The following is a 24,059-nucleotide window of genomic DNA, read 5'->3' on the forward strand; positions in this document are numbered from 1 at the left end:
AAGCAACACGCGCAAAAAGATTTTAAAAAATTTAGTTAGTTTGGCCATTTGGTCGTGATCACCTCAGACTATACTGCCCGGTCAAATACTTTCCAGTTTTGTCTTATGCTGTATAGTAATAAATATTTTTATCGTTACAACTTAATCTGTACGAACAAGACGTCCCGACTTACAACACTGTGCTTCTTTTTGCTTTTTCCGAAACATTGTTTACCATTTCTCAATTCCGAATATTTATTGTGTCTGTTCGAACTGTGCCACCATGCCCATTAGCTCATTAATGTTGGGTTGGAAGAATCAGTAAATAACAACAGATGAAGGAAAACTTTGTAAGTTTGAAAATTATGGAATTAATGCTTCTGAAGGCAAGTGTTCTGATGGTGCGACAACAATCCACAACCTGTACAAAATAGTTTATGGTCTTTCTTCCTAGAAACGGGCATGTAGAATGGCCTGCTATGAGCTTCGAATACCACCGAGAGCACTCCATGTGTTACCAGGTAACAATCAGTACAACAAGTGACGTAAAATGTTCTTTTTAAGTAGTATTTGTACAGTGCTTCAAAATTAAATAACGGAGATAAATACTGAAGGCACAACATTCTTAGAGAAACTTTGAAAGTCTGCTCGCGGAACACAATGCATCAAGCAAGCGTTTACCAAGAGCAGTAGGTTCTCTGAGAATCATCTGATGCATTCAAAATTCGGAAAATGTGGCAAATTTGTCAGTCAGCGGCAACAAGAAAATCTACTAAAAGTGCACGCTTTAATCCGTGTGCAGAAAGCAATGACAAGAAAACATACATTGTCTGGAAAATGTAATAAACAGGTTTTCGAAATGTCACCCTCTTGTGTCCATACTGCAATCAGCCAAATAAAATAGTATGAACAATTTAATACGGATCTTTAACATTTTGGTGCGTAACAATGTGAAGAAATGTATGAAAACGTATTGAAGTTTATCTGCAGTTTTTTAATGTCGGGTCATACGGACAGACAGTACATTTGAATAAAACGTTCTCGGTTTTCAAGCCGCATCAGTTCGAATGAAACCCTCGAGCTTTCGATGACCAGCTCCGCCATCATCGTCAGGAGTTCACTGACTGCTGGGGCTGCTACGGTTTCTCGCTTATGTAGGGATGATGGCATCATCAGCAGCCAATCAAATACACTCCTGGAAATTGAAATAAGAACACCGTGAATTCATTGTCTCAGGAAGGGGAAACTTTATTGACACATTCCTGGGGTCAGATACATCACATGATCACACTGACAGAACCACAGGCACATACACACAGGCAACAGAGCATGCACAATGTCGGCACTAGTACAGTGTATATCCACCTTTCGTAGCAACGCAGGCTGCTATTCTCCCATGGAGACGATCGTAGAGATGCTGGATGTAGTCCTGTGGAACGGCTTGCCATGCCATTTCCACCTGGCGCCTCAGTTGGACCAGCGTTCGTGCTGGACGTGCAGACCGCGTGAGACGACGCTTCATCCAGTCCCAAACATGCTCAATGGGGGACAGATCCGGAGATCTTGCTGGCCAGGGTAGTTGACGCACACCTTCTAGAGCACGTTGGGTGGCACGGGATACATGCGGACGTGCATTGTCCTGTTGGAACAACAAGTTCCCTTGCCGGTCTAGGAATGGTAGAACGATGGGTTCGATGACGGTTTGGATGTACCGTGCACTATTCAGTGTCCCCTCGACGATCACCAGTGGTGTACGGCCGGTGTAGGAGATCGCTCCCCACACCATGATGCCGGGTGTTGGCCCTGTGTGCCTCGGTCGTATGCAGTCCTGATTGTGGCGCTCACCTGCACGGCGCCAAACACGCATACGACCATCATTGGCACCAAGGCAGAAGCGACTCTCATCGCTGAAGACGACACGTCTCCGTTGGTCCCTCCATTCACGCCTGTCGCGACACCACTGGAGGCGGGCTGCACGATGTTGGGGCGTGAGCGGAAGACGGCCTAACGGTGTGCGGGACCGTAGCCCAGCTTCATGGAGACGGTTGCGAATGGTCCTCGCCGATACCCCAGGAGCAACAGCGTCCCTAATTTGCTGGGAAGTGGCGGTGCGGTCCCCTACGGCACTGCGTAGGATCCTACGGTCTTGGCGTGCATCCGTGCGTCGCTGCGGTCCGGTCCCAGGTCGACAGGCACGTGCACCTTCCGCCGACCACTGGCGACAACATCGATGTACTGTGGAGACCTCACGCCCCACGTGTTGAGCAATTCGGCGGTACGTCCACCCGGCCTCCCGCATGCCCACTATACGCCCTCGCTCAAAGTCCGCCAACTGCACATACGGTTCACGTCCACGCTGTCGCGGCATGCTACCAGTGTTAAAGACTGCGATGGAGCTCCGTATGCCACGGCAAACTGGCAGACACTGACGGCGGCGGTGCACAAATGCTGCGCAGCTAGCGCCATTCGACGGCCAACACCGCGGTTCCTGGTGTGTCCGCTGTGCCGTGCGTGTGATCATTGCTTGTACAGCCCTCTCGCAGTGTCCGGAGCAAGTATGGTGGGTCTGACACACCGGTGTCAATGTGTTCTTTTTTCCATTTCCAGGAGTGTATCATGTCCATTTACACTGTTTTATAATTATCTCGCTGTTTGTAGCTCAACATGCTCTGTCATTTATTTGATCTCAAATGCGAAAAGAGCGTATTCCTCACTAATGTCACCTCTCAGCTGAAGCTCACAAAAATGCTAGCAGTTGGCAGTTGACTCTTCACATAGCCACTGACAATCTTTATGTGACTAGTTCTAAGGTTTGGTTGGTAAATTTTTACTTCTTTTGACTATTAATGTATGTACAACATTTGTCCTCTTATGTAATTATCGTTGCAGATCGTAATAGCCGAAACATAAATGAAAGGACTTTTTTAAAAAAATTCATCATGACAGCGGACTCATTCAAGGAGTTTATTGCATTCATTAGTACGAGTACACTTCGTCGTATCTTTTCCAAAGAACGATCTACTTTAGGGAAAACTACACACTCGTCTACACCTAAAAGATAATAGCGTGAAGTTGGTAATGTGCTCTAACTAGAAACTATCATTTTGTACTGATATTAGCGCAAATTAACTAGAACTAAACAGACAACACGTTTCCTCTTGGGAAACTTTTCTTACACTGTACTAGTGGAAACCAGCACGGTGTTGAGGGTCAAAAAACTTTTCATACCGCCACGTCAGTTCGTTGGCAGGCTTTCTGTTGGGGTTACTTCGTAACAACTAGCTTTTTCGTAGAAGTGGTGCTGTGTCGAAACGATATTCTTTCCTCGAAAATTATTTCCTGTGCTGAAGCACAGGGGAATTTATGGGACTCACTGAATGACTAACAATGTTCTTAGAAGCTTCGCAGCAACTACAGAGTCATGAGCTGATGTCGGTAGGCTTGTCTCGTTTCGAAACTTCAAGCTCTGCGACCGTTCTGTGCCACTGTTGTCGGGGGTGGGACGACATACATCACCACCATCGTACATTCAACGGAATTCGTTGAAATATTCATTAATGCGGTCGCGCTTACACCAGGCGTCTGGCAGTTGCTGCACGAGATTACCCCTTTGGAGCAAACCAGAAGCAAGTCTTCATCGCAATTCTTATTAGGTATTATGAGTTTCAGTAATCGTCTTCACATTCTGTGGAATAAGCGAAGGACAGAAATCAAATGTGTAACGTGAAAGCGAGCGGATATATTTAACAACAAAGTACTTACAACCTAAATACAACAATTGTCGTAAAACGGCACAGTATTACGATGATTTCAGAACACGTAGGCGGGGTGCAGACTGGATGCGAAGTAGATTGTAATACCATGGCAAGTATAAGGAAACCATAACCGCCGCTAGATGAAAGCGTAATGCCCAGAGATACTGACATGATTGCTTATACGTAAGGAGTGATATGGCCCAATTCACGAATTATATACTCGAATAGCAAAATAATTTTTTTATGCTTTGGAAAGTATACTTTTGAAACTGACACGGTAAAGATGGTACCCAACAGAAAGAAAAAGCAAACTTCTGGATAGTAATATTGTGACAGTACGCAACAGGTATTTTTCAGTTCAACATTTTGCTGATACAGGACCAACATCCTTTAGTATTTCATGAGGCGTTTATTATCAAATCCATCATGAAATGAAATGTGTGGCTAGGACCTCCCGTCGAGTAGACCGGTCGCCTGGTGCAAGTCTTTTTAGTCACAGTTGAGCTGCATACGTTTGATGACTATTTTCGGACCAACTGCTTCATTCTCAAGCATAACGTGAGGCTGCACTGTCAGTGCCTGGTCTTGTAACAAGGACAGTACATGATTTACACAGTAATCATAGATGAGTGTCGCAATCGACGTGTGCCTACTTAGCAAGTCAAAATTTCTAACTTGCTACGTAGGCACCTGTTGATTGTGACATTCGTCTACAATTACTCTGTAAAGTATGTATTACCATTGTAACGTTCGTTATTAACATCGCGCAATGTCAGTGCAGCCCCAGTAGGTCAAGCCTGAGAATTAACCAGTTTGTTCGAAACTCGTCGCCAAATCTATGTTCTGCAACTGAGACAACTGTTAAGAAACGCTTCATGAAAAACTGGTATGCCGTAGGCAAGAACTCAATAAAACACATCATATGACAGTCTAAATAAAATTACATATACGCTAGGGGATTGAGCACACAACCTGTAAACGTTAACAACAATGCAGAAACAAAACAGTAACAAAGATATAATCCCAAGTAAAAATGTAAGTAAGTACTCAGAATGAGATATTCACTCTGCAGCGGAGTGTGCGCTGATATTAAAGCTTCTGTAAAGTTTGGATGGTAGGAAACGAGATACTGGCAGAAGTAAAGCTGTGAAGACCGGGCGTGAGTCGTGCTTCGGTAGCTCAGATGGTAGAGCACTTGTCCGCGAAAGGCAAAGGTCCCGAGTTCGAGTCTAGGTCGGGCACACAGTTTTAATCTGCCAGGAAGTTTCATAAGTACTATCTGACGCCCGCGTGGCTGAACAGAATCCGTGCATGCCCGTTAATTTATTTATTAAACCAGACCAGATTAGGGCCGTCTATCACTCTTAGATCGGACCAGGGTTACACACACTAGCTCTTTACGTCATTGTTACCTAAGAAATAACTGTTTTAATTACACAGTCTTTAGAACCCATCTTACGCGTCAGCAGCTGTGGGACCTGGATACAGAACTGAGGGCAAAAGCCGATACATTTCACTGTTCACTAGTTTCAAAACAATATGGGAGCGTTCATCCTGATGGTAACTTAATTAGCCATGCAATCATTTCTGGCAGAGTTTACCTCATTACTGGGGCAGTCAGGTTGGGAGGAGGGGGGGGGGCGACAGAAAAAGTGTTCCAGAAAAAATGATCCATCCGATATTCCGTATTGATTTGAAGATCATTGGGTATCGTCAAAACCAATCTAAGATTGTGGAACGAACTAATTTATTTTTTTTTAACTGACGCATTTTATTACCAAAAGTGTTTACGTGAATTTCACAAAGCGTTCTTGGCAGTTTCGTTAGACTTACATTTTTATTTATTTTTCATTTTTAGATTATACGGTAAACGAAACGCTCTTCTCAGACAATGGACGTTTGTAAAAGACGCGACTGCAGTCCGGATCGACACACAGCTTACGCAGGTAAAACAAATTCGCGAGTACTGTCGTTACTCTTCGCAACAGAAAGATAAAGCGTGTCCGAGATCACTTACAAAAACAGTCCAAACTCCGCTGGCAACAGACCCAAGGGCTGACGCAACGGTATTTCTGAAGTGGCGGAAACCTCCAGTGTTGCTAACTTGGGCAGCATTCGTCCATCACTGGCGTACTTGATCGCACGTCTGCCTAGCGTTGCCTCTCGGACTTGCGAAAGTCCTGTGGGGAAAGCAATACTGTCTACAGTTTCTTCATTTTACCGTGGAAGTGCCCTGAGCTTCTTACCCCAGCCGTCTAAGCTCTCCAACTTACAATTTTGTGCTGGATCTGCTTGTGTGGCAGCGAGAGCAATTGTTTTCCAGCGTCGAAGCAATAGTCACCTGAAAGCAACGTGATAAGCTAAACTGCAGGTGTGGTGCATTTTTTTTACAAGGAAATTTCTATAACTCCTAACCTTTAATCCATGTGGGTTCATTCAGACGTGACACGCTTTTTTAAAAAATTTTAGGTCTTTCCGGGACAGAACGGAAAAATTCCTACTGTCTCCATGTCACACGGTTTGTAGTTTTAAATGTCATTTGTCTCCCCTAAGGACATCAGTGACCGCTAGAGATGTGCGCTAAATTTCGACGCTTCTGGGAAACTATAGTACTCCGCAATCAGGCTTTATTAAATTATGCACGTCTCAGAGACTTCACTGACAGTTTTAGAGCTATTTCTTCACACAACTACCCTTGCGTAATCCAAGTTCCCAGGAGTTTTCCTAAACCGCAGATCAGGTTTCGTTTCCTCCGACGCTTCACTTCCGCTATGCGCAACTTAGCAATGCGAACTCGCGAGTCACATTCGTCGTCGTCGTATTTCGTCGAAAAGTTTGCGTCATCTTCCGCGTTTAGGTATTTCAGTACGCGAGTCCTCTTTCAGCGGCAATGTTTGGGACACTGTAATCGCACGAATGCCTCTACATATATGCTAAAATGTTGCAATAGATTCTCTCCTAAGAAGAACTGCGCTGTACTATATCGGTAACTTTTTTCTTGCTGATTCTAGCGGCAGTTGCTTACCTTAAGAATATTACATGTTCAAGTGTCGCCTACAAATTCATTTCTATTCTGCAATCACCGGTAGTAGCTGGTTGCTTCTGATGTAGATGATCGAGAAAAACCAAATCGAGTAACTACATGTACTAAGACGACAGAGAAAAGAATGTCTGCCGGTACTAAAACGTTACAAATGCTTTCCTTGGATGATGTAAGTTTACACAGTTCGTTTTCCACTATTTTGCACATATTTTCCGCTTACGAAATTCATAACCTAACATTAAACATTTTCGTGACAGGAATATGCATTTCATCTCATTCAGAAGAAGAAATAAAACATGTATAAGACAAATTACACCTGACGATGGACCCACAGGATCCGAAATGCAACGTGTAGTTAATAAAACACGAAAAAGTTCATACTTCCAATGTTTTGAATACAGTCACGTTTTAAGCTGCAAAATATGGATACAATTACATCGAATAAGGTTTGGTAACTAACTATCTTTCGTGAGTAACAATTATTCACCAAATCAAGTTCTGTTGAGTCTTCATCGTTAGACGATGTATGCGCTTGTTTTACCGTAGATCATTCTGGCTAGATATACCTAGACGGGCAGTGGAGGGTAGCGATGCCATTGTAGACAGATAGTGACGTGTGGGATGCCAGTGTATATGAATAGAGCAGTAACGGACTGTTCCATATAGATGACTGACTGTGTCCGTTTCTCGTTGCCTGAATTTCAAGTCACAGCTCTGCGTAGCGACTGCTCAGTATCGTCTATTGATCCACGGAATTTTCATTCCGTTGACAGTGGAAACTTTCGCCGCAACTGTAATGCGTAAATTAAGTTTTCTACCCAACGTATTTCTAACTCCCTGACTTTTGTAATGTAGACGCGAATATATTTAATCGTAAAATTTTGTTTTTATTATTACCCATTACAGAAAACGGTAATTTCGACGATGGAGGAACTTACCCAAGTTAAAAATATTTTAACAAGCAGTAAGTGGGCTAGTGTAGGCTAAGTGATTTCTATACAAATAATTCTTAGTCCAGAGATTAATTTGGGGAATATTCGGAACTATAAAAGTATGCGCTTCCAGTGAGGTAAGACAAATGATCCATTTAAAATATCGCATCCGTCATCAAGTCTCAACGAATGAACATTAAGTTCATACAAGATGAAGCAGCGCATGTATTCTTTGTCGGTACTTATTGGCATAATGGCGCCTAACACGAGTGCCAGAGTGCGTACTGGAAGGTTCTAGAAGCGTTCGTAATGGCCGGAAGTCTCACAAAATGTGTTGTAAAACAATCAGTTCACTAATCTGTATCATGACAGCGATCGTTACTGTGGTGGTCCGGAATTCTGAGTTTCACTGAAACGCCTTGCAAAAAGTGAATTGTACTCATTGCATAGGGCACCAGAGAACTCCAGTATTATGCAAACAATACCAAGATCCAGTTTATATCTGTGTCCCGTAATCCAGTTTTCTTTCATGAGGAACCTGCTCATATTGAAAGTATTGGTATTTTGTACACAGTATCCCAATAGCTCATTTTTGGTCTAGTGTTCGATAGAACAGCAAGTGGACGAGGACCTGCAAATTTTCCTTTCAGCCCAGTCGTCAACCAACAGAACATTACTTTGCAGCAAAGTTGAGCAGTTTGCAGTAGACATTCAAGTTGTATGGCTGCATATCGAAGGTAGTATGCTTTCCCGTGACGTTAATGGTGTCTCATATTGCAAATTTGGCTCTACCACAATGCTTCTTTGTGGGTTGAATGAGCCGCTGTATAAATTGAGCCTCACCTCTTCTAACAGCTAATGCATATCACGAGGGAAATCGCTGTGCTACATCTACGAATGAAGGCTGTGCAATAAAACAGCAAGTTTTCCGCAATCGGGTGGCCACCGCAGTTGGACAGACATTGCTGCACAATGTCTTCGTGAGAGTTATTTTCGATTCATAATTTCCTCACCAGAAAACACGTCCATTTTTCGTAGTCTTGGTAGTAAAAATCGCCAGGATTTATGTCTAGCGAGTCCAATGGCATTCTGACACGCTCATACACAATTTATAGCTTTCCCTGCATCTTTCATTCGCTACGCTGGAGGGCAGGGCACATTGTTGAATTTAGTTCTTTGTGCAAAATCCCAGCATTTTTCAGATTTCTCGTCCTCTATCCTAAGATAGTGATGCGTGCACATCGACCTAGCGGTTATCGATCGCGTCTGGCGTAAAGTTTGCCTATATAGAGCGCGCCTGAGGCGAGGCACAGAGAGAGAGTGAACACGGAGCCGCTAGGAGGTGCATGCACTGTGTTTGGAAGCACGCTGAGCGACAGTAAAAGCCGTAGAACTGAGACTTACTGCTGGCGTTAGCGATTCTGACGTTCATTGGTTGTTGGGACTGAGTGGACAGCCTTGTTTCTGCTCACGACGGCATTGGAAGCATGGATTTTTTTTTGTGAGCAAAATTTCAGCCTATGAACTGTGGTAACAACGTGATTTTATGTATTGCTGCCTCTTGTTGCCTCATTCGAAATTCTCGTCAGCTGCTTCAATCTGTGCTATGGCTATTGCCAACCGTCAGTCCTCAGCGATTTCCTTAGTAGTGAAATCCCCGTATTTTGATGATTTATCAAGTGTGGTTAAATTTTTTTTTATTTTACCTACTGGACCAACTGGTTGCTTGACGTTTTCCAGGCCATAGTTTAAATTGTCATTATTGTCGGGCCTGTATTCCTGAAACACGTATGAAGGTGTGTTTGAGGTTTGTTGAATTAACACCATCTGTTTGTGTGTTTTAGAAGCTTGTGTTGTTACTTTGTGTTCTCTCCCGTGTGTACAACGACCTGCCTGAGGAGGCGTGTTGATTGTTGGAGAGTAAAAGGGCTCGTATCAAGAGCGGCAGTTCATGTGTAATGAAGGGAAAGCTGTGTACTCCTGCTTTGAGTATACGCTTGCAATTGCAACCATTATCTCTTGGTGCATCTGTAGTTGCCTTAGTGGTGGCTTAATTTTAAAACCACGAGTTTGTTTAATGATCCTGTGTTGAACTATTGTGGAAGTTAACTCTTAAAGTCATTCACTTGTCAACTTTGATTTTAGAGGTTCCTATATTTAGAGTAATGTTTTTATGAGAAACTGTCTTAAAATTTTATGCTCTGCGTTTTTTTTTAAACCGTCGGCTTATTGGTAGACGCCAGCTTAGAATAAGGTCTAAGGTTATACTCTGGCCTAGTTATTTTGTTATTTTTCTACCTGAAGTACCAGGCTTATTGGATACTGATCGCTTTGATAGTGTTTGTTTGAATATTACTACTTGGTAAAATATATTTTAGTCTTATTATTTTAACAGCTTGCCTAAAAGTTTAATGCTAAACGAGCTGATGTTTGTCTACCCTGGCTTAAGATCAAGTCTGGTAGAGCAATGATTCTGTATGTATATTTCGCATTTTTTTTTTAATGAAGTACCAAGGAATCAAACTTGCTCAGAGTTATATTGTAATAAAGCCAATCATGTCTGAGAATTGTGGCCTAGTCCTTTCATTAACTGAACCTTTCCTGTGCTAGCTGTGGCCCTTTGTAGAGCTCAGGTCTTTTCGTCCAGTTCTAAGTTAACCAATTGGGACAGCGGCACACACACATTTGCGGCATATAGAGGTGGTCATATAGCGATCCAAAACCAGTAAAGTTTATCAGACGTCTATTTTTTTTAATATGCCGAGAAGAATTATCTTAGAAATTTAACAGCGTGAAATATGAGTAAAAGATACTTACGTGCAGCGGTTTCAGTTCGAGCGGGATCTCTCTAAAATCTGTAAAGAGAGAAAATTTAATAAGTGATCAATTTCTCAGTTCATGCTAAAACATATGTAGCATGGAGAATTCAATGGCGTAGGTTAATGTAATTCACGTAACTTATATGTTTACACTACAAATAGTAAAATCGTGGCAGAAATTTCGTTCAGGCTACCAAGGAGTTTTAACCCAAATGTTCAGTAATAACACCCCATTTCGTAAGAAATCATTTCGCACGTACTACCTGCAGTTTCGACATACTGCCCAACAATTGTTTACCCTCTCCGGTAATACCAGTCTCTTCTAGCGGGCATTGTCCACCTGTGTCTTTCGCTCTGTCTGTATTACGCTTGTCCTCATTTTTATTATATTTCTGTGGCACCTTTCTCTTTCTCAAAGTTCACATTTAACTTTGATACAACAGTATGTTCCGATTCTTCGCTAGACAGGTCAAACTGAGGTGATAACCACTGTATGTTTCACAATTTCATCTATTCTTAGACGCACATACTCATTTTTCCATACGAAAACTCCAACACGTATCAAACGCGTGATAAGAGGCAACAGGAACCACTTGTTTCAAGGACAGTACGAACAGCACCTTTATGCAGTAAAAAACAAATACAGGACGAAGTCTAGTCTTAAATCACAGTCGGAAGGTATGCTGTAATAAGTTCTATTCACCCTGAACGTCATTACATCATAAAAATCAACTTCAATAGGGTTTACTTTACTGATTAAGCAGTTTCCACAATGAAAGGTTTTCATTAGCTCCTCTGTTATTTATGCACAACGTACGCTATTCCTTTGTTCACGTATCGTAGAACATTAATATTTCCCCTGTTGGTTATGGGCACCCTCACGAGATAACACTCACAGGAAACGAAAGCACTCTTGCAGCCTACACAGCGCGTCACGAAAACAAAACACAAGCAGTGTAAGATTAGGAAGCCGTAAAGGCAGGAAGTCGGCTACAACACGAGTAATCACAGTGAGAACAGGTCAGCATCAGGTGACAACGACTTGGCTGCGGTAGGTGAGTCACGTGACGCAACCCTCCCGTCAGCGTCCTAACATTCTCTAGAATCTCAACACCATCTACACGAGTATACCTACCTAAAGCACTTTGGAGTTCAGACCAACCTTCGGGATGAGGACAATTTTACTTCTGATTGGGGGAAACCCGAAATATCTCAGTACCAATTCTCAGTGTCTTGAGGTGCGAGTGTACTCAGTTGCCAAAAGTTACACAGGCTTAATTTCATTTGCTTCCTAACCACTTCCTTTATTTGGCCCGGCCGTCATACTCAACGCTCTCTGTAGTACATTTCCAGTTTCAGTTGTTACCGCTAACGCCCATCGCAGCACAAAATCGGAAACTGGCGAGAAACAGGAAGTTATGGAGAAACTAGTTTAGAGTCCTGTTATCTATTTCCAGGAAATTTTACAGGGTCTCTACACCGAAATGTCATTTTCTGAAGCAGTTTAAAAATAGTAAATCTGTTTCAGGTCTGAATTGTCCGTTGTGTGCAGGAGGACCTAAAGTTGCAGCTTAATTTGTCAACGTTTGAGGCGTTTTCATTGTTGTCCGTCCAAGCGAAAATGGCGTCATTTCAGAAGGCACAAACCGCGCTTTGGTGCGCAGTGTTTAAATCCATTGTTATGGTGCAAAGACAGTTTCTTTGTGTTTACATGAGCGTAGCACCAGACGCCATGAGGATAAAAACACGGCATAGGCAGTTCCTGGACACTTGGCAGCGTTCTGAAGAGTCACGCAGAGGTCAGCGTGTGCCTTAAGATTAACCCTAGGACGCCTAAGGAGGAGGTGGGGGTTCGTTGAACCCACAATTTTTTTGTGTCCCCTGCTTTTGCCCAAGTAACTTTCATACTACATATTCCCTTTGAGTTATTGTTTGTTGGCTATTTTATGAAACGTTAGTGTCAATATATTTTATAGAAAATTCCTACTTTGAAAGAAAAATAAATTAACTTATTGTGGGTCCAACAACCCCCCCCCCCCCCCCCCTTAGGCTTCCACGCTATAGAAAATTTCCCTTAGTAGGATTTCGTATTACTCATCTCTACAACAATGCAAGTTAGTTTCTTGTTGGTTGGTATTCTTGATATTCACAACAATCGGTTTACTTTCAGAGGAAGTGATTGTTGATGTCAGTCAGCTGTTATTTATCTTGTAAACTTGCAGTGAGTCAGTGCAGTTCCGTACTGTTCACACCTAGACTTAGAAATGACTAAAAGAATACGTGACTCGTCTTTAGAAAGAGGTCTGAATGAAATTTTAGCTGAAGATTCTGACCTGAGGAGTGAAAATGAGTATGAGGATGGTGTTATGGAGTACGATTCAGATCGGGAAAGTGAAGTGGATGTTAGAGAAGATGAAGACAGCGCAGCTTCAGGCAGTGACCATCAGGATGTTATTGTGGGCAAATCTGGAAGAAGGTACGTAACCACATAGCCTAGAATTCCTCGGAGGTCTGTTGCTAATATAGTAAGAGAGCAGGCAGGAGTAACTCCAGCTGGTGTTTGCCATTCACCTGGAGAAGCCTTCAAGTTACTTCTTACACCTGACATCGTGGATGTTACAGTAACACATTCAAATTAAGAGGCACTTAGGCGAAATGTTACTTTGACTAATGAGAAAGAATTGTATGCCTTCATAGGAATCCTGATACTTATGGGGGTAAATAGGGACAATTCTGTCAGTGTACACGGTCTTTGGTCAGACCTAATGGGTCGGCCAGTTTACAAGGGTATTGTGGCAAGGAGAGGTAGGTGCCATATTTGTGTAACAGAAGCTAAAACAAAGAAGCAGAAGTACAACAATCTAAGTAAAGCAAAACACAAACATGTGTGTAACACATTCAGAAAAAACTGAAGTGTGTCTCTTGCCTTGAAGTTGAGGACTCAAGAGTAGTCTATTGTATGTGAACACATCTGTATTTTGTATTGTAATATGTCAATTTTTATTCACTCAATCCAATATTTATAACAATTAACAACATTTATAAACCGATGCCTTAGTTAAAATACATAAACCATTTTGAAAGTTGTAATTTTTCCGTCAGTAAACTTATTTAATAGCTGTGGGCTCGCCAAACCCTCCCCTTAGGCATCAAAGTTAGAAAAAAAAGCTTGGGCGTCCTAGGGTTAAGTGAGAATGTCTGCCTAGCATGCCAACCAAGTGCTAGGAAACCAATTCGTCAGAATTCACGGAACTTCAGATGTCAGTGAAACTATTCAAATGATCCTTAAAAATGCGTTGCGTATTCATAAAAGGTGCAGGTCCACAGGCCGTAAAGCCCGACGACAAGAACGGCGGCCATACCCAGTAACAGCAAGACCGGTTCGAGTGCATTTTTCCATACAAACGACATATTTGACGCAACAACCCCCCCCTCCTCCTCCTCAACGTTTTCCTTCCCTTCCTTATACATTACTTGCCGTTACTTCGGCTCTTGATAAGACCCTTGAAAATGCATCTAAATCCACTGGGCGTGGAAATGGTCTGTTTTCGCTACTAATTACGATACACATGGCTTAAAAATTTTGCACTAAGGGCGCCTCCATCGGGGTTTCAGCTTGGTGCCCTAAGCGACCGCTTAAACCCAGCCCTTTGAATCACGAAAAGGTGCGTGATAGTCCGAAAGTGAATGTGTGGTGTGGCCTCACATGCAAGAAAACTGCGTCTGCTGAGGAGACAGTCACAGGAATGACGCAGCTAGAGATGATGTACTTTGGTTTCAACGAAATGGTGCTCCACCTCACAGGCCGTTGGATGCTCTGACAATTCTGAATTTAACATTTCCAGGAGACTGGATTGGACGTGATGGACCCACGAATTGGCTTTCTCCTGACATCACACCAGTGGATTTACACGATGGTCAGGGTCTTCGCCACGGCAGCGCGGGACCTTCAAGACCTCCGTACTAGGATGGTGGAAGCACCATCGCTCCAGACACGTTGCAGAGGACCCGGATGGATGTTGAACGCAGACATTCGTGTCACCATAGCGGCTCTCGTGAAAGAGCTTTTTGGTACGTGATCGTTTTTTTCAAAACTTAACTGAAAACATTTTTAAGAAGGAAATAAAATTTAATTATGTGTCGGGAACAAACTGAAAATAAGGGCATTTCGATGTAACTGCCATGTATATTGTAGTCTCAAAAATTTAGTGTTTACAGCGACGGAACGTAATCAGTTTTGCAAAGCCGTATATTTGCGTTGTTAAGGCGTAACGCTCAGAGCTTCCAAAAAGGATGCACCAACTACAGCTTTGTACAGATGCTGCGGATGTCCGGAATAATACAATGGGGCAACGAAAGTCATGGCATAGCGATATGTACAAGTGGCGGTAGTATGCCGAACACAAAGCATAAACAGGCAGTGCATTGTTATAGCTGTCATTTGTTCCCAGAGGATCCGTGTGATAAGCTTTCCGTTGTGATGATGGCCGCACGATGACAATTAATAGACTGCGCGGAATCGTAGTAACAATGGGTGCAGAAGAAATACCTAAGTTGATCGATGAAACGAGGAAGTGCAAAAATGTTACGAGAAACTCAGGAATACAGAAATACAAGTCGCTGAGGAATAAAATAAATAGGTAGTACGGAAGTACAGGGAAGCTAAGACTAAATGGCTGCATGAAAATTGTGAAGAAATCGAAAAAGACATGATAGTCGGGAGGATTCAGAATATAGGAAAGTCAAAACAACCTTCCGTGTAATTAAAAGCAGATATTATGGTAACATTAAGAGTGCAACGGCAATTCCCTTGATAAATGCAGAGAGAGAGAGAGAGAGAGAGAGAGAGAGAGAGAGAGCGCAAATAGGTGGAAAGAGTACACTGAAGGCCTGTATGACGCGGAAGGTTTGTGTGATATGACAGAAGAGAGGGGTGGATGTATTAGAATCAGAATTTAAGAGAGCTTTGGAGGACGTGAGATCAAATAAGGCAGAACAGATAGATAACATTCCATCAGAATTTCTAAAATCATTGGGGGAAGTGGCAACAAAACGACTATTCACGTTGGTGTGTAGAATATGAGTCTGGTGATGTGGCTCTGAGCACTATGGGACTCAACTGCTGAGGTCATTAGTCCCCTAGAACTTAGAACTAGTTAAACCTAACTAAGGACATCACAAACATCCATGCCCGAGGCAGGATTAGAACCTGCGACCGTAGCGGTCTTGCGGTTCGAGACTGCAGCGCCTTTAACCGCACGGCCACTTCGACCGGCTCTGGTGATGTACCATCTGACTTTCGGAAGAATATCATCCACACAATTCTGAAAACTGCAAGAGCTGACAAGTGCAATAGTCATTGCACAATGAGCGTAACAGCTCACGCATCCAAGTTGCTGACAAGAATAGTACACAGAAGAATGGAAAAGAAAACTGAGGATTTATTAGAGGCCGATCAGTTTCGCTTTGGGAAAGGAAGAGGCACCAGAGATGCAATTCTGACGTTGCGGTTGATAGTGGAAGCGAGACTAAAGAAAAATCGAGACATTCTTAGGATTGGTCGACCTGGAAATAAGGTTTCAACAATTTAAAATGGTGCAGTATGTTCCAAATTCTGAGAAAAATAGTGGTAAGCTACAGGGAGCGACGGGTAATATGCTATATGTACAAGACCCTAGAGGATCTAAGTGTGAACGACCAAGAACGAAGCGCTCGGATTAAAAACGGTGTAAGACAGGGATGTAGTCTTTCGCCCCTACTGTTCAATCGGTACATCGAAAAAACACTGCTGAAAATAAACGAAAGGTTCAGGAGTAGAATTCGAGGTGAAAGGACGTCAATGATACGATTCGCTGATGACATTGCTATCCTGAGTGGAAGTGGAGAAGAATTACATGATCTGCTGAATGGAATGAACAGTCTAATGAGTACAGAGTATAGACAGAGTAAATCAAAGAAAGACGAAGGTAATGAGAAGCAGTAGAAATGAGTACAGCGAGAAACTTATCGGGATTGATGGTCACGAAGTAGGTGAAGTTAACTAATTCTGCTACCTACGCAGAAAAATAACCAATGACGGACGGAGCAAGGAGGACATCAAAAGGAGACTAGGTGTGGCAAAAAGGGCATTCCTAGCCAAGAGAAGTCTACTAGTATGAAACATAGGCCTTAATTTGAGGAAGAAATTTCTGAGAATGTACGTCTGGAGTACAGCATTGTATGGCAGTGAAACGGACTGTGGGAAAATCAGAACGGAAGAGAATCTAAGTATTGAGATTAGTGCTACAAACGAAAGTTGAAAATTAGGTTGACTGATAAGGTAAGGAATGAGGTGGTTTGGCTAGAATCTAAATCTAGCATTTATACTCCGCAAGCCACCCAACGGTGTGTGGCGGAGGGCTCTTTACGTGCCACTGTCATTACCTCCCTTTCCTGTTCCAGTCGCGTATGGTTCGCGGGAAGAATGACTGCCGGAACGCCTCCGTGCGCGCTCGAATCTCTCTAATTTTACACTTGTGATCTCCTCGGGTGGTATAAGTAGGGGGAAACAATATATTTGATACCTCATCCAGAAACGCACCCTCTCGAAACCTGGACAGGAGCGGAAAGGAATATGTGGGAAACACTGATAAGGAGAAAGGCCAGGATATAGGACATCTGTTAACACATGAGGGAATGACTTCCATGGTACCAGAGGAAGCTGTAGAGGGCAAAAACTGTAGAGGAAGACAGAGATTGGAATACACCCTGCGAGTAATTGAGAACGTAGGTTGCAAGTGCTACTCTGAGATGACGAGGCTGGCACAAGAGAGGCATTCGTGGCGGTCAGAAGACTGAAGGAAAAAAAAAAAAAAAAAAAAAAAAAAAAAAAAAAAAAAAAAAAAAAACAGTTCTTAGACTCATAGGACATGCCATTTCGGAAATTGTTAGGGGATCAGTATTCAGAAATCCACAGTGTCAAGAGTGTGCCGAGAGTACCAAATTACAGGCATTACATTTCGCCACGGACAACGAAGTGGCCGATGGCCTTCACTTAAAAACAGAGAGCAGCGGCGTTTGCGTGTCATTGCCAAGAGACAAGCGCAACAGCGTGAAATAACCGCGGAAATGAATGCGGGACGTATCACGGACGCTTCCGTTAGCGCAGTGCGGCGAAATTTGGCGTTAGTGGGCTACGTGCAGCAGACGGCCGACGTCAATGCCTTAACTAACAGAGTGGCATCGCCTACTGCACACCTCATGTGCTCGTGGCCATACAGGCTGGACCCTGGACGACTGGAAACTGTGGCCTGGTCACATGAGTTGATAAGAACTGGTTGTAGGGTTCGAGTACGGCGCAGAACTCACGAAGCCATAAGCCCACGTTGTCCACAAGGCACTGTGCAAGCTCATGGTAGCTCAATAATGGCGTGGGCTCTGTTTTCATGGAATGGACCGTGTCATCTGGTCCAACTGAACCGATCATTTACTTCAAATGGTTACGGTTGGCTGCTTGGGATGATTCGCAGCCTTTCGTGTACTTCATGTTGCCAAACAATGATGGATTTTTTATAGAGAGCAATGTGCCATGTCATCGGGTCAATTGTTCGCGATTGGTTTGGAGAACATTATAGAGAGCCCGAACTAATAATTTGTACACCCAGATCGCCCGATTTGGGACATAATCGACAGATCAGCGTGTGCACGAAATCCTGCACCGGCAACGCTTTCGCGAGTATGAACGGCTATAGAGGTAGCATGGGTCAATATTTCTGCAGGCGACTTCCATCGACTTGTTCATGCCACGTCTAGTTGCTGCACTACGCCGGCAAAAGGAGGTCCGACACGATATTAGGTGGTGTCCCATGACCTGTGACCTCAGTGCGTCCACTTTTTGGTTCAAAGTTGAAGGACAGTGTCGTCTTACATGATATGCATCAAAATGTGTTACTAGCACTCGGTGAATGAAATTGCACGAATCACCGACACATGAATATATCGTCTGCGGGCATGCTGAGAATGTCTGCGAGGCCCAGGTTGAGCGGCAGCCTGTTGCCGCCCTTAATGTACTGCCTACGACCGCTTCACGCGCACCTATCGATTTGCATCACGGCGACCTGACATTACTTGCAATCTGTGGAGCACGCTCTACTCGTCGTTCGCTACAAAACCGGTGGTTTTATCAGCGTTTCTGATAGGTATACTTAGAAGTACAAAACGCAGTCGTCACAGTAAGACTTGTGCCACATTGCCATGATTTAACATTTCGGTGAATAAACACGCATTTGGTAAATGAACCATGTGATTAACATTTAACGATGTGCAACATGTGACAACTGATGACTTCATTTCACTTCCAACTACCAAATGTTCTGCTGAGAATTTCACGAAATTCAGTTCAGTAATTACGAGAAAATGTTGCAATCTGTAGACTCTGAGGAATATGGCAGACTATATTGTATTAAAATGTTACTGTGATCTATGCCCATGAGCTTATTCTATGAAATGTAAATTACGACGTTGGTTCGTTGAATACTGGGTGGAAATAAACGGAGCGTTCCGAGTGATTCAGAGCGGGCCACATACATCGCAGGGTGCTGAAACAACATAGGTATCACAACAGACGACATAATCGTCCTCAGAGATTCAGCAACTGTTTACATAATTAAGATAACTCATTTATTGTTCCGTCTCATTTACACAATTTTAATTAGATTACATGTTTCGATCAGTCTCGGTCATCATCAGATCGACATAGTTGAGTCAGCAACCAGTCTTGTCTACTCAGAACGCCATATCAGATTTCTCTGACACGTGGTTCTGTATAGACAAGATCGGTTGCCGACGCTACTTAGATCTGAAGATCTAATGATCATCCAAATATGTAATCTACAGTAATTAAAAACGTACAACTGTGACCGAACAATAAATGAGATCAATCTTAATGATAGCAATGTACAATAATCGGCGCGTTGGCGGAGAATGCTCAAGAAAAATATTTCCGCTTTCTGCAGCTAGGTGAAAATATTGCGCTGTAAGCAGTCGTAATGTGGTGTGAGAGCAGGGAAAGGGGAGGAACGATCAGAAACACAATGGTGGTTCTGAAACGTTTATAAAAGGATGTGGCCAAGTTACAAGTCTCCTCGTTGATTTGGGGGAGGCGACGAAACAGCGAGGTCATCGGTCCCATCGTATTAGGGAAGAGTGCGGAAGGAAGTCGGCTGTGCCCTTTCAAAGGAACCATCCCGGAATTTACCTAAAGCGATTTAAGGAAACCGCGGAAAACAAACTAGGATGGTCGGACCCGGGTTTGAACCGTCGTCCTCCCGAATGCGAGTCCAGTGCGCTGACCACTGCGCCACCTCGCTCGGTACAACCGGAAGTCACGTGAATTTAAGTGAGGGGATCCGGGCCCCACATCTTGGAACCGCATACAGACAATCCGGTCGTCACCGAAGATTTCTCCAAGCAAATCTTTCACCCAGCAAGGGACATGAGGTGTCGTCCCATGTTGCACGAAAAAAGTGGTGTGGATACAGTTGCATTCTTACGAAGCTCGAATCACGTGTTGCACAAGGAGGTCCTTATAACTTGCACTTGTCACTGTACACCTATCAGTTTCGCGAGCTCTCATCTCTTCCAAGAAAAACGGACCGAGAATGAAGGAGCTTGTGAGACCGCACCATGCAGTCAGATAAGCCGAGTGCAGTGGACGTTGGTGCTCAACATGTGACGGAGTAGAACCGCAATGAGACAGTTCTGTGCATTCAAGCACTGTTCACAGTAAAATCGGCCTTGTCCGTCCAAAGAATGTCCCCCAGGCATACGTCATTTCCGTACGTGCCGATAAACGAAGGGCAAAGTCACGGCATTGTACCCTATCTTGGGGCTTCATTTGGTGCACATTCTGAATCTTGTAGGGATGCCAGAGTAAACTGAACCCAACATCTGTTGAACCGTTGAGCAGGGACGAGACTTACTTCAACAGCTCGAGTTCTGGCTGCAGAATCTGAGGCCCGGTCAGCAACTCCATACACAACCGCCATGGGAATGGGCCGCCGGCCCCTCCCTGATGCACCAACCGACTCGTCTCTTTCTTAAAATTTCTCTACCATATTCTTTAGCCATTTTATTGGAATGGGGCCTCTTCGCAGCCGTTTTCGTCGGCGATATTCTTACAATGCGGCGGTGCTATTACTGCCCATTCTCATGAAACAGCATTACCAGCAGGACACGATCTTTTTTCTACGTAACTATTGCGTTTCGTGTGGAAAACAACCTTCTTAACCCTTTACACTAACGGCAACTTCACGAAAGAAGTCAACACGCGTCGCCAAATGAAACAGGATACTGGTGTCAAAACAGGAAACATTTCACATTCTGACTGCCTACAGCGCCGTATTTTCACCTGGTGACGGGAAATTTGAATTGCTTTTCAGCATATCAATGAACATAACTAGGACTTTTCAGCGTACTCCACTAATCTATGAACATACCAGAGATATTTCAGCATCCTATGATGCATACAGCTGGCTAAGCAGCAGTGTGAACACATTCAGTTAAACTATAGCACTCTGTATTTAAAAAAGAATTTTCTCTAGCAAGATGCCTTGAACGTGCGTGAGGAACAAAAATATTGTGACACTGAAGTCCAGAGAGAAATGAGTTTAAATTTGGTATGACTGACATTTAAATACGTCCCGTTGTTAATTCACAGCAAAACTTCAAAGTAAAATGCGGAATTCATCAGACAAATATTCATGCTACTGTACTGTCATAGCAGTGGTGTTTTGTAAAACACCTACGAATGCGGATAAGGGGCTTGCGGAAGTTGATAGCATCTCTCTCTCATCCGCACAGAATTCTACATATAACATTTCGTATACTGAAAACACGGACAGCTTTTACAAATTCCCTCTCAATACTACTCAGCTTTCGTTAACATCTCTAAAATTCAAGAATGAAATTTCCGCTCTGCAGCGGAGTCTGCGCTGATATGAAACTTCTTGGCGGATTAAAACTGTGCCCGACCGAGACTCGAACTCGGGACCTTCGCCTTTCGCGGGCAAGTGCTCTACCAACTGAGCTACCCCAGCAAGACTCACGACCCGTCCTCACAGCTTTACTTCCGCCAGTACCTCGTCTCCTACCTTCCAAATTTCACAGGAGCTCTTCTGCGAAACCTGCAGAACTAACACTCCTGGAAGAAAGGATACTGCGGAGACATCGCTTTGCAACACCCCGGGGGATGTCTCCAGAACGACATTTCCACTCTGCAGCGGAGTATGCTCTGATATGAAACTTACACGAAAGGCAAGGCTCCCGAATCAGAGTCTCGGTCCCGCATACAGTTTTAATCTGCCAGAAAGTTTCATATCAGCGCACACTCCGCTGCACAGTGAAAATTTCATTCTGGAGACCATCCCCAGGCTGTTGCAAAGCCATGTCTCCGCAATATCCTTTCTTCCAGTCGTGCTAGTTTTGCAAGTTTCGCAAGAGCGCTTCTGTAAAGTTTGGAAGGTAGGAGACGAGGTACTGGCAGAAATAAAGCTGTGAGGACGGGGCGTGAGTCGCGCTTGATTGTAGAGCACTTGCCTGCGAAAGGCAAAGGTCCCGAGTTCGAGTCTCGGTCCGGCACACAGCTTATAAACTGCCAGGAAGTTTCGTCTCTAAAATTGATAGTCATTAGTTCGAGAGGATCACTGCGTTACTGAAGATATTACTCTGGGAAGACTGTGCATGATACGCGTTTCCCCATTGCAACTCGTACGTATAGAATAAAGCAGGCAATTTCGGCCTGACACGCCATTCTTTAACGCAGCTAGCCCAAGGTCGCAAGACAACGCCGTGGCAACACAAGGTACACACGATGGTCCCGCGTGTTGCACAACGTCTCCAAAAGCAGGAGACGGGCGTGCATGCAGCAACGGCAGCTTCTGAGTAGCTGGTTGCGTGCTGCATTGCTGTGGGTGATTCCCCTCCTCTTCTTGGAACGCCGTAATCTCTACAGTCGATACATCTCAGCACGTTGCACAGAGCACGCCTGTAGTAAGTAACACCAGCAGAGTCGGCAACCATAGAGGTCCGCATCTAAAGCCATTCACCGGGAAAAGATGAATTATAAGTGAACCTATCTACAACATATATAGATCTGGTATCTCTGTCCGTATTCTAACTAGCTTAAGACCCTAATTTCCAAGTGAAATATTGCATACGTAAGCTAATACTTCACAGGTTATCATTTAGCGTATGGAAAATACATAATTGTCAGCAGATAATGATTGATTGAGCCCTTGTGGGGACTAAACTGGTGAGGTCATCAGTCCCACAATTCAAAAGTTACATATGTTAGGTAGAAGTGTCCGCAGAAAGCTGGTCTATCCAGTCAGAGGGGTCAAAGTATAAAGCGAGGAAATTACGACCGCACACAGTAGAAGCCATAAAATAAAAAAGCGTTCTTTGCAAGGGGGCATAGTCATTGGACCCAGACTCAGAAAGAGGTCCCAACAACGACCACCTTTCACCTGCTTCAGGAGTAAAGCAAAACCTTATAGCTGAACATAAAAAACCACGTTCACATACAAAACTGAGAAACAGTTCAACTATCGGTGAATCGTCTGCTAATATTAAAGACAAAGAACCTAAAAGGCTATACTTAGCAAGAAAGCCCAAAAGAAGGGGACATTCCAACATTATGTGATCCCATCAGTCTGGCTTCACAGCCACATCATGGGGGTGGCTGGTTACACAAGAGGAAACAATGGGTGAGCCTAGAATGATCGATGCACAGACAGCATAAGACAGTGGACTCTTTCTGAGAGGAGCGGAAGGAAGAGCGTCAAACTGCAATAGACTCCTTGATTGTGGGGAGTTTATTATTGAGCACAGTAGCGCACCAGATTTCATTAAACTTTTGGGTAAAGGGAGATTTGATGTGAACCCACATATCTGCGCCCTTAATCATGAAAGGGAATGGTGGCAAACATCTGCCTCTAGTCGGTCAGCCTGTTCGTTACATGGGATGCCCACATGACTTAGGACCCAGAGAAAGACAACTGAGCAGGTGGAATGGCAAAGGGCAGAGAGAAGGTCATGGATAGCAGAGAGAAAAAAGACAACCCCACCCAAGGGGGGAGGGGGGTATCAGGAGGGAGACCTCTCTTGTTTGCAAAGAGGACAGTACAAAGGATGGTCAGGGAATCGTCCAATGGCAATTGCATAAGAAACCAAGAGTTAGCTCCATCGTATTTATAGAGGGGGAATCTCCACTCCTGCAAGGACTTGACAGGGTTAATGTAACCAGCATCGATAGCCAGATGCACCCTATAATGATGAACAGGATCAAGTAGTTTCAAAGTGGAAGGAGCCGCAGAGTAAAACCAGAAAACCGTAATCTACACTGGACAAAACCAGAGTGCTATAAATATGAAGAATACTAGCAGTGTCTGCACTCCAAGATATGCAGGAGGTGCAGAGCATTAAGCTCCTGTATGCAGGTAATCTTTGGGTGGTGAAAATGGGGCAGCCACATCAACTTTTTATCACAAAGAAG

At 43.8% G+C, this 24,059-nt stretch overlaps 1 protein-coding gene across 1 annotated transcript in view; it reads right to left on the reverse strand.

Moving 5' to 3' along the window:
• The window catches only part of LOC124789274 (CD151 antigen), a 182,281-nt gene that overhangs the window by 125,625 nt on the left and 32,597 nt on the right, over positions 1-24,059 (reverse strand). Inside the window, exon 2 of the mRNA XM_047256580.1 lies at positions 10,527-10,564. The gene's annotated coding sequence lies outside the window, so the exon portion shown is untranslated. The remainder of the gene's footprint in view (positions 1-10,526; positions 10,565-24,059) is intronic.

Source organism: Schistocerca piceifrons, chromosome 3 (assembly GCF_021461385.2).
Source record: "Schistocerca piceifrons isolate TAMUIC-IGC-003096 chromosome 3, iqSchPice1.1, whole genome shotgun sequence".
NCBI classification, from domain to species: domain Eukaryota; kingdom Metazoa; phylum Arthropoda; class Insecta; order Orthoptera; family Acrididae; genus Schistocerca; species Schistocerca piceifrons.